Here is a 12084-nt window from a genome sequence, read left to right as displayed (position 1 = left end):
TTTTTTTTTTCTTATCATGAAATATTTTTAATCAATTTTTAATCTAACCTTTTAGACTCAAGTCCAAATGTTGACTTACCATGAGTAACCTTATGTTTTCATTCACATATGTGCTTCCAATGGGATGCTACTTTGATGCAATCCACAAGTCAAAGTCAGAGGTCAAGTTTGTGCTCAGATGAGATGTCGCAGACCTCAAATTATTAACAGTCAATGTGGGTGAGTCAATGTGGCTTTCCCAAATATCATTAGAAACTAAAAGCTCCACCTGTTTTCATTTAAGTATTGCTACTCTAAAAAAGTGTCGGGGATGATGACTTTGGGGCCTAAACACACGTTACATATTCATGCTGTGGACCTATTACACATTATTCATAATAAAAAATATACTGTGCACACACACACTCACGCACATACAGACACATACTACACACAACTTCTACATCTGGACTGGAGTCCTTTGCCAAGGAGTTGGGTCTGCCTTCTCTCTCCCTGCCTTTTTTTGTGTTTCTCATTCTCTCTCTCTCTCTCTCTCTCTCTCTCTCTCTCTCTCTCACACACACACACACACACACACACACCTTTAATTGTTTCCCATTCTTCACCGGAGACAGTATGTTCCTGGTCAGTTACATTCATTAAAAATGATATGGGAAAAATTTCACTGCTAGGCCCAGTTCAACTTGACTCCTGTGTCTGGAGACATAAAGACTATTTTTTGTAAAATGCTCATGCCAGGCTCATTTCATAGTTCCCTATTTTATGCCTGAACATTTTTGTTTTAACATGATCTTCCTGTAACCCTTGAAAACATTTATTATTTCTTATCTTGCTTTACGCACTCTCACTCACTCTGCTACATGAAATATGAACCGGCTGAGCATTTAATTCAATAATAAGCGAAAACACAGAGCATTTTGTGTCTGGTTCAATTGAAACTCTATTGTCCTGCAGGGAGAGACACGGCCGAGCTAAGTTTTCACAGTCTGGTGGCGAGAACCATGTAAACACATTAGGTTATGCAATATTTATGAATATATTGTTACTGGTCTTGTGCAATCAGACTGTTAACTTTTAGTGTGGAAGTATCAGGGAACAGCAGTGATTTATGACTGAAATGTAAAACATGGAAATATAAGATTTTATATTTATGTTTGTGTTGTGTCAGACAAATCCAGCTGAAATGTGAAGGTTCCTGTTGGGTTTAAGGCCTAAATACATAAAAAGTGTTGAGTCTGGACAGTGATCTCCCTCTGTAATAAATGCCAAGCAAAGTCAAAGGATGTTTTATACAAAGCAAGACACTTCTATCAAATGGGACAGTGACATTCAAAATGTTGGATGTAAATGCTTGCTTGACAAAATGATTATGCTTTACATACTTGACTGTGTCTTTCTAGTGAACTTGCTTGAACATCAAATAATGATCCCCCCCCCCAAAAAAACACTTTATAGTTTGTACTTGCGTTTTCATAGGTAACCCATTTAGGATTAATATCCACCTACATATTCAATTATTGTCACCGTTGACTTTACAACAGAAATGGCCATGTTTTTCAATCAAGCACAAAAGCAGCAATGCAATTGCTGTAAGGAGAAAACAACTAGTTGTTAAAAATGTAATGTTTTTTATTAATAAAGGGAAAAAAATTCCACTAATTAACCCTGACAAAGCACACCTGTGAAGTGAAAACCATTTCAGGTGACTACCTCATGAAGCTCATTGAGAGAACACCAAGGGTTTGCAGAGTTATCAGTTATTTCACACTTTTTTGTTAAGTACATAATTCCATATGTGTTCATTCATAGTTTTGATGCCTTCAGTGAGAATCTACAATGTAAATAGTCATGAAAATAAAAAGGAAACGCATTGAATGAGAAGGTGTGTCCAAACTTTTGGCCTGTACTGTACCTTTTTATGGTGCATACAATTATAAGCTGTTAAAATAATAATTGTTGACATACTCATATATATATATATATATATATATATATATATATATATATATATATATATATATATATATATATATATATATATATATATATATATATATATATATATATATATAATATGCATCATGTTTTAATGTTAAAATACGGCACAGTGAATCCTTAAGCTTAACTGTATCTGTGGATGGCTACCTTAGTGCTACCTACTGTACCTATAGGCCAGTAAGCCGTTGCAAAGAACCCCCGCACACAGTAACTTGCAAAAATATATGTAATAGCTGGCAACGCTTCAGTACTGGACCATCATTAGGCAAATGCTTGCATGCTTGGTTGAAAACCATGGTAACACTGGTCTGATTACCTCTGTCACACAACTCAAAGCAATATGTCAATGGTGATGTAGTATATTTTTGCACTGTAGAGGGTTCCCATTTTGTCTTGACTTTGGTGCATTTTACACAGTACAGTAATGAGCTTTCATTAGTTTGCAGCAACCCCCCTTTACTGCCACAATCCTTTTAAAGATTGACTTTATTGTTGCAGAAACAGCAGAGTGGGTGTCATGGTTACTTCCACCGTTTACTGCATCTATCATGAACCTAAACTACTGTTCCTGTCACCGTGGGATCTTACACATCCCACATGAAGTAGGTAGTAGATAGAAGGTCAGAAATAATTACAACATATTTATATATAGCTTGTGGCTATTTCATAAAATCCCTAATCTTTTCTTTCTGTTTCTGGCTAGTCTTGGCCTTTCTTCACCTCACTCTTTCTCAGCACATGGACCAATAACACAGTACAATGGGCAGTATAATAACTGACAGAAGTTATGTTTGTCACACCCTTGCTCGTTGTGTCTCTCTGAGAAGGGAGTTCAGGCAAAGTTCATGATTCTTGGAGAGTTTTGGACTGAGCTGACAAAAATGAGCAAAGCCGAGAAGAGCGCGGCAGAGCAGAGGTTAGTCAATTACAAGGCTCAACTCTTGTAACAAACTTCTAGCAAGCAAATGCTTGGCTCTGTGTGGGTTTGTGTGAGCGTAGGAGACAGGGAGAGAGGGGAAAAAAAGAGTGCGGTTGCACAAGGCTGTCAATAAGCACACGTGTTTGTATATTTTTGCATGCAGGGACATACCGTATGTTTTGTGATTTTCGTGTGAAATGTGGAGAGCCGGCAGGGCAGGGCAAACAGTGCAAGGGAAGGGACAGCTGTGCAATTACACCAGAGGGAACTGAGACAAATGACAAGGCTAACAGTTAGACAATCAGCATTCCAGATCGATGGCATCTCAGATTGAATTGTTTGAAAAAGAGAAAGTCAAAAACAAAGAGTACTCATGTGAAAGCATTTTTGCTCTCCTTTTGCCCAAACTTTTTACTTCATTTTTCTTTCTTTGTCGAGGACACAGGGTTATCATTTTCAAATCAGCAGGTCAATGAGCAGGACTCTGGATTCCTTGACTACAGTATGATTGACATTTAATATTCAATCATTAACAGTGTTACTGTACATGTTGTTAGAGCAGTCGCAGAGCTGTTTCTTACCATTGTATCTTTGTTGCAATCCCCAAGCTGAGATCCCAGTGTGGTTCTAATCAATTAATCTGTCACTGCGGGGAATGAAAATATCCCAGAGTTGTGAGAACTGGCTTTATTTTGGATGATCCTGACGGTTCACAGAATGTACAGAGAACATATGCCTGAGGGGAGGTAAACCCTCACTGAGGATCCATTAACAAAACAGGCACCAACAGGGGATGCTAAACTTCTGTGATTTGTTTTTTGCTTCCCCCGGTGAATGGAAAAGAAATTCTTCCTTGGGTTGTATTTTTTGGGAAAGGGAGTAAAATAGTCATCATTTAGAATCTCAGGTCAACCAAAGGTGCTATAGTAATTGTTTATTGCAATAGGATCACAATAATGCATTGTTTAGGATTAGCTTCTGTGACTCCACGTTTTCAGGGGTTCAGTACCTTACTCACTACCACTTGTATGAGGTATCTTGATAATCTAAGGTGATGAACTGAATTTGTGCCCAAGACCTTGTAGAACCTTATCCCTCCTAACCTTTCTCTTTCTTTACTATACACACGCTCACATGTACAAAAAAGGAAAAACTTTCACAGAGTTTGAACTACAGTGTCTCACCTCTACAAGCAATCTAACACACCCAGCAGAACACCAGACCAAGGGACCCCATTACACGTGTGTTTTGTTTTTTAATCTAACAAATTGAAGAAACGGTCTCTGGAATTGGCAGACAGGATAAGACAGGTCAATAACACTACTTTGAAACCTTAGTTTCTGTTTAAAATCCAAAATGGATTTGTGCACATTCAGTACACAAATACACCCAGTCTTTAGTTCAGCGGAATCAGACATGCTTGTAGTCCTCTCCGCCTCACTTAAGGTGTTTCTAATCAAGGATGATTACAATATGTTTGCATGCTATTGTAAAACATTGTTGTAGTTGTTGTGTGTGTGTGTGTGTGTGTGTGTGTGTGTGTGTGTGTATGTGTGTGCATGCTTCTGCCATACGTGTTTTTTTGTTTGTGTAATTCTACTAGATAACAGGACCAGCTGACCTAACACTATTTAGAGACCCTTACCCTTGCTTCACAGCATAAGTGCGTATGAAGAACAGTTGGATAATGATATGGGTTTCTAAGCAAAAAATTTCACAAATGTCTCTTTTTCTTTCTGGCTCACAACGACTAATGCTCACGTACAAGCACACACACACACACACACACACACACACACACACACACACACACACATCAACCTCTGGCGGCCACACATCATCTAAGCATAAATGGTTACATAGGCTGAAAAGTTGAGCTGATGGAAACCAAGCCACTCTGCAAGTTCAAGTCATTTATGCTTTATTATTATCATTATTATTATTAGAGTTTGTTTCACTTGATTTCAATTTACTTTATTTTACTTAAGCTGATATTTACTGTATTTTTCATCATGATGATCATGACCAGCAGTCCTCTCTATGCAGTCTGTCATCCCTTGCAGGACAGAGGTGTAGTACTAGAGTAAATCAACTTTCTGCTACAAGGTCGCCATCTTGTGTTCAAAATCCAAAATGAATAGAGCATTTCTGTCCACTGTGTGTACAAATATATTATCTGCAAAGCAGAGGTAGTAAACATTGCTTAGCCCTGTATTACTGTATTAGTGCCATAATCTACATACACAGGGTAGTATACAGTACTGGGACACTTCACTTTAACACTGTAGCAGCTCACATGTTGCTGAGGTCAAGGGTTAATTTAAGAATGCTGCCACGGCTCTCTCTCTGTGTGTGTGTGTGTGTGTGTGTGTGTGTGTGTGTGTGTGTGTGTGTGTGTGTGTGTGTGTGTGTGTGTGTGTGTGTGCGTGCGTGTGTGTTGTGCAGAGAGATACAGTCATTGTTTCTTACTCAGTTACCCCAAACGGAAAAGATGCTTTATACACTGACCACAAGTTGCCCATGTACATGTGCACACACTTTATTAAGCTGGTTGTCTGCTTTCCATCAAGGCATTCCACTACTGTTGTTGCACAAACAGCCATGTTATTTGTCTCTGTTCTAAAGGGAATGAGACCTGCCCCTGTCTTCACATAGGAACAGACACTGACCCAAAGCAGCCACACGCACACGCACTCGCACGCGCACGCGCACGCACACACACACACACACACACACACACACACACACACACACACACACACACCAACCTCTGGCGGCCATGTTTTTACAACCCAAGATAACAGAGAGAAGGGGAGGAGACCGTTCCAGAGTTTGATAAATGACACAAGCGGTAGGAAGACGTGACACAGAGAAAAAGAGAGGAAGAAAGATGTGGGACAGATGCAGAGAGATTTAGGGGGATGGGGGGTGAAAGAGATGAGTAAAAGATTCATTGTGAGGTCATCTCAATGTTTATCCACCCACGACAATGATGTAGGCCAATGAGTGTTTCTCAAGGCAAGGCAAGTGTTGTTTCAGGATGTTGCAATGATGACAGGTTCCTCAAGGAAAGTACTCATATTTTCTCATACAGTGCATGTCCCAAGGAGGAAACTGATAATGCCAAATTACATTTTAAAATGAAACTAGCTTAGCTTTGTCTGCACAGCAATTTATCTGGCTTAACACTCACCTTAACTCATGTTCAGGGAACAACCCTGTGCATGATAAGCTGATGTGTTCTGTTCTGCGGTAAATGTCACTTAAGGGTCTTGAGGCAAGCTGTGCCTAAAATGTGGAGATGCAATGTAATGCACAAAATAAACTATGAAATCTCTTAGTACTAGCAGCCTAGTTGGGTGGCCTGTGGAACTTAGGCAGCAGCTGAGCCATCACCTCCAGGGCCTGCATTAACTCATAAAGATCACTGTCTCTTTCAAACACACCAAGCCAAAGTGGAGGTCATGCATGTTCATGCGGATGTGTGCAAATGTGTGGATGTCCACGGCTCTATCTTGAGAACATGATAAATTATACTTTTAGTGCATATTTCATCTGTAAAAGAAGTAAGATTGCTTCCTTTCACGGTAAACGTGTGTGTGCGTGTGTGTGTGTGTGTGTGTGTGTGTGTGTGTGTTGTTTCTGTCTCTCCCACTCCTATAATTACAGTCATTGGTATCAGATGAAACCCCACACAGAGTTGATCTCGAGATGTGCCCTTTGTGTAAGCAACATCTCACTGCTCGATTGATGGAGAATTGGAGGAGTTCACACAAATGGAGGAGCATTATAGTGTCAGGTTACCTCAAGTTCTCTCTCTGTCTCTTTCTCCCTCTTTATCTATCTCTCAGTCTTTCCCTCCTTTCCCTTTTCCTCTATTCATTAATAATTTCCCCTCCCTTGTCGTTCATTTCCCTACTAGCCCACTCATTTCTCATTTTTATATAATCTCATCCCTCATTCCCATGTTCTAGCTTTCTCCTTGTTTTTTTGCAAGTGAAAACTCTCACACACACAGACCCACAGACCCACAGAAACACACACACACACACACACACACACACACACACACACACACACACACACACACACACACACACACACACACACACACACACACACACATGGACAGGAAATGCATGGTAAATAAAAGTAGCAGACCACCTACTTCACTGTAGGGGATAAGAAAAAGGAGGACTCTACTTATCTGACTGATCTACGGAAATGACTGTCTGCAGCGTAACACTATAGATCCATTTACAGTGGCAACCTTTCATTAATGCTTAGTGTGAGGGTGCATTTGTGTGAGTGTATGTACTTAACAGTCATTGTAGGTGGAGACAAAACTCACTCTAGTAAGGACAATGCTGCATTCCTCAGGCACTGTTTCCCTCTCAGAGGGACACATGGAAAAATACACCCATTCTAACCTGGCCGTGCACTACCACGGACACACACACACACACACACACACACACACACACACACACACACACTGACAGACACATGCAGCCACATGCACACAGATGTCGACAGGCAACCGCATTTATACCAATGCTCTAATAAATCTATCTGCTCACTTGTCTATTTTCTCTGGCTTTGCCCATGCAGCACTGAATGCCTGCACAGCTAAAAGATGGAGGGAGAGGAGAGGAGAGGAGAGGACAGGACAGGACAGGACAGGAGACAAGGAAAGGTTTTCAAAGTCCCTTTATTAGACTATTTTTAGAGAAAAATCACAATCACAAAATCAAAAACAAGTTAAGAGAAGAATATCCTAAATAAAATTAAAAAAAAACACAACAAAATAAAGATGTACTTTCTTACAGTAATAAAAAATTAACCACAAACTTTCCACAGAGCATGACCCCCCCCCCCACACACACACACACACACACACAGCCCACAAACGACTGAAGTCCAGCAGAGACAAGGAGAGGACAGGAGAGACGAGGAGAATAAAAAGAACACAAGAGGAGAGGAGAAAACAGGAGAGGGGAGCAGGAGAGAAGACGAGAGGAGAGGAGAAAAGATGAGGAAGAGAAGAGAAGAGGATAGGTGAGGGAAGGAGACAAGAGGAGATGAGAAAAGGAAAAACAACTTGATGAGACCAGAGGAAAGGACACAAGAGGAGGAGAGGAGGAGGAGAGGAGAGGAGAAGAGAGGAGAGGAGAGGAGAGGAGAGGAGAGGAGAGGAGAGGAGAGGAGAGGAGAGAGAAGGGGACAAGTGCCCCATGGCATTTTCCTCTTCTTTGGCCTATGTACCTCTCCATGTCTTAAAGCGCCCATATTATGCTCATTTTCAGGTTCATAACTGTATTTTAAGGTTGTACCAGAATAGGTTTACATGGTTTAATTTTCAAAAAACACCATCTTTTTGTTGTACTGCACAGCTCTCTCTCACTGCTGCAGATCCTCTTTTCACCTGGTTTCTGTTTTAGCTACAGAGTGAGACCTCTTTTCTTCTTCTTCTTCTGTACTATCTTTGATTGCACTCACACATGCTCAGTAGCTCAGATGTAGATCATGTCAGCTAGCTTACTCCATAGACAGTAAAAGAAAACCTGTTTCTCCAACTTTGGTCAGTTACAAGGCAGGATTAGCTGGGAGACTTCTAAATGAGGGCGCACATGTAAGTAGTTCTTTTGTAGATGATGGTGAACTTGTGTGTGTTGTAGCAGTGCTTTGCTATTGAGAACGACGTAGCATGGTAGCGTTAGCATTAGCATGCTAACGCTAACGCTACGAGCTAACGGTTGCGGTTAGCCAGCGCATTTCGGACTGTGACGTCACAGTCCGAGCCGATTTTGAACAGCTCACCAGGAGAATGAAGACAGGACACATTCAGAAACCGTATCTCACTCAAAACAGCATGGAGGGATTTTTTTCAAAGTTTGTATGTGTGTGGAAGCACCAGAGACACAAAAGAACACCCCAAATCCCAGAAAAAGTGTTTTTTTCATAATATGGGCACTTTAAACACAACTTTTGGCCCGACTCTGCTATACACCACTGTGCACCAAATTCCTGGAAATATGAACTTGTCTCAACTTGTACAGCTCAAACTAATACAGGCCGACTTTTCTTTTCTTTTTACAGCATAAATACCTCAAAACAACACCTCTTTTTGCTGAGTGGCAAAAATAATCTAATCGAGGCAGAGGTGTGGAAAGGATATAGTTTGGTGAAAATCATCACTGAAGTGAAAACCAACTCAACCCTGTGCCTGTGTAAAATAAATGACACACCCACACAATGTCTGGAAGAACTCCGGAAGGAAAAAGTGATATAAGATGTTATTAAATTAGTCTGTAAATGTTTAATGTTTGTAATAAATTTGGCAGGTTGAAAACTGTGCTTTGTGCTGCGTTGTCCTTGCAGCTTATAGTATGACAGGTTTGATGTGGAATATTTCTGTCATGATTGGGCTCAAAGCCATGTTTAAAGTTCTTACTGACATCTACAACTGGCATCTCTACAGAGATAAAATATGATGAACAAAAATAGTTTTTCCTGTGTCTGTCTTGCATACTTGATACTTACAATTACTTAATTTCACGTGCACCTAAATATGTTAACATAGTTCAAATAATGAATTTGTGCAAAGTAAAATACAAAAATATGCTTGTATGCAAAATGCATCACTATTAAATTATGATAAGGAGTGTCTCATAATCTCATATGATATACTGCACATGGCAAGAATGACATTAAATAAAAGCATGAATGTTTTACTTTTTATTTGAATAGTGTTTTGAATGTGTCACACAGTAGTTTTATGCTAAATGAAAATGCAACATAACATCCAGATATGAAATGATTTCTACAAAAATGAAGAGCATAACAAAATGTGAAACAAACGACAAAATGCCTTTAAATAAGTGACGTGTTGGATGGAAAGTTGTATTTGGATTTTTGATCACTATTGCCATTCTGTCAAAAATGTATTTATATGCTTCTTCCTTTGGCTCCCTTCTGCTACATTCTATTGTTTTCCACCAAATCTGGTTAGAACATTATCCAAAAGTACTTGGAATGTGCTTAATTTTACATTTTACATAGCATGGCTGTCAGAGATACCTTGAATCTCTCTATTTTGTCTTTTAACATTTTTTTTTATAAATCACTGCTATTGGTTTATTATGTCTGAGAAAAATAGCTCAAAACATTGTTTTTCGAATTAGCCTTTTTTAATTTCCTAAAAAGCTGTTTTGGACATGAAAGGTTTTCGTCCGACGGCAACAATATGCAAATATTAAAATGGTCTTAGGTTCACGTCACTTGACAGGTGGGATAAAGAAGTACACAAAATCAGACAGCACTGTCACAGTAATGTGACTTTGTCTTGAGTCATTCTTGTATTTCCATTAAAGGAGAGTAAACAGAAGTTGTAGCTATAAATCGTAATGACAGCCCAGAAATCATACAAACATCATATTATTATGTGACAACTGTAGTTCCATTATTTCTGATAATTACCACCTGATGCCTTACAGTAGATTAAAACAATCAAAGTTACAGCAACAATAACGGAAAAGCATGTCATCATGATAACCATTTATATATATTTACTGTTGTGCCAGAAAAAAAAATCAGTGGTGATTCACCAGCCCTGATGAAATATGACCCTTTCATAACAAGTGTGTGAGAGAGTTGTTAATCTCATTCTAATATTAAATATATGTGTGCTCTTAATAGAAATACTATTAGTTGCTTGATTGCTGCAATAGTGATCATCCTAATATTGACTCAATATGTAGCCATTGGTTGCTGTGCATTGGATTGACAAGACTGCAGTCTTGCAACTGCAAAATATGAATCTGTGGGGCCTTGTTCATTTATACAAATAGATTGAACGCTTGAATGAATGATTTCTTTCTGAAAAATGCTTTTAATTAATATTTCAAAAACAATCTATAGTCTATAGACTATAGTCTCATAAATGTAAGGATAACTGCTAGCATCCTGTTACTGAAGATGTACTTTATCTGTATACCAGTGTGGATGAAGGATATTTCACTTTGGAATTAAAAATGATGCTGGTCTAGTTGAAAAGTAACTAAACAAAACTGTACACACATTAATTACATAAAGGGTTTGGGAGATATTGCCCACGTTACAGCCATCCTAAAACCTGCCACTAATTAAGGTAGTTATTTCATTTTGGGCCTTCAAAAAGCTGTCCTCCAACAGATTATTGAAAGTAACTATGTAACAGCCAGATTTGAATCATAATAGCTTGCTGAAACACAAACATCACCAACTGTAAGGTCAAAACAAGATGATTCTGAATCCTAAATGTAGGATAATATCCAGGAACAGAACAAGTGGAGGCAATGCATTATTATCGTTTAGTATACTTAATGTACTGTACATTGTCTAGTAATAAAACATAAGTGTAAATGAGATGACATGACAGATTTATGGGTAACATATTTCCTCTGAAAACAAACAAATGATCTTGTCTGCTTCACACAGAGACCGAGAGTCAAAGAGCAGTGTGCTTTTAATAACCAACATAATGCACTTTAACATCAGATAGCAACTTAAAGATATATGAAAGCCACTGTCAACCGAAGGATACGCTGATAACTGGCCAACCTGCACAAACACATACTCAACACTTTCTCTCACAAACATGCACACACACACACACACACACACACACACACACACACACACACACACACACACACACACACACACACACACACACGCATGCACACACACACACACACACACACACACACACACACACACACACACACACACACACACACACACACACACACACACACACACACATATGCAAATACAGTATCAAACGAAAGCTAACATCCAAAGTGCATTATTACATTAGCCCTGTATATCATAACAGATAACAAAATACATTATATACATTTTCTGGATACCAAACAATGTCACGTGAGGAAAGGTTTCTCTTTTGGTTAAATAGAAAAAGACAAGCTATTGAGGAAGTGCATGGCAGCCATTGTATCCAAAGTGCTTCTGAGGGAGATGGAAGTGAGTAGTCTTGTCATCATATCTTTATATAAATAACAGTCTTTGCTGGCAGGCCAAGTCCACACCTGCAAACCATGGTGCTGACAGCATTCTTCAAATGTGATACAATTTCCCTTTTTTTGTATATTTTTAATGCAGTCGCA

The sequence above is a fragment of the Perca flavescens genome, chromosome 11 (genome assembly GCF_004354835.1).
Source record: "Perca flavescens isolate YP-PL-M2 chromosome 11, PFLA_1.0, whole genome shotgun sequence".
NCBI lineage: Eukaryota > Metazoa > Chordata > Actinopteri > Perciformes > Percidae > Perca > Perca flavescens.
This window is presented reverse-complemented; position numbering follows the sequence as displayed.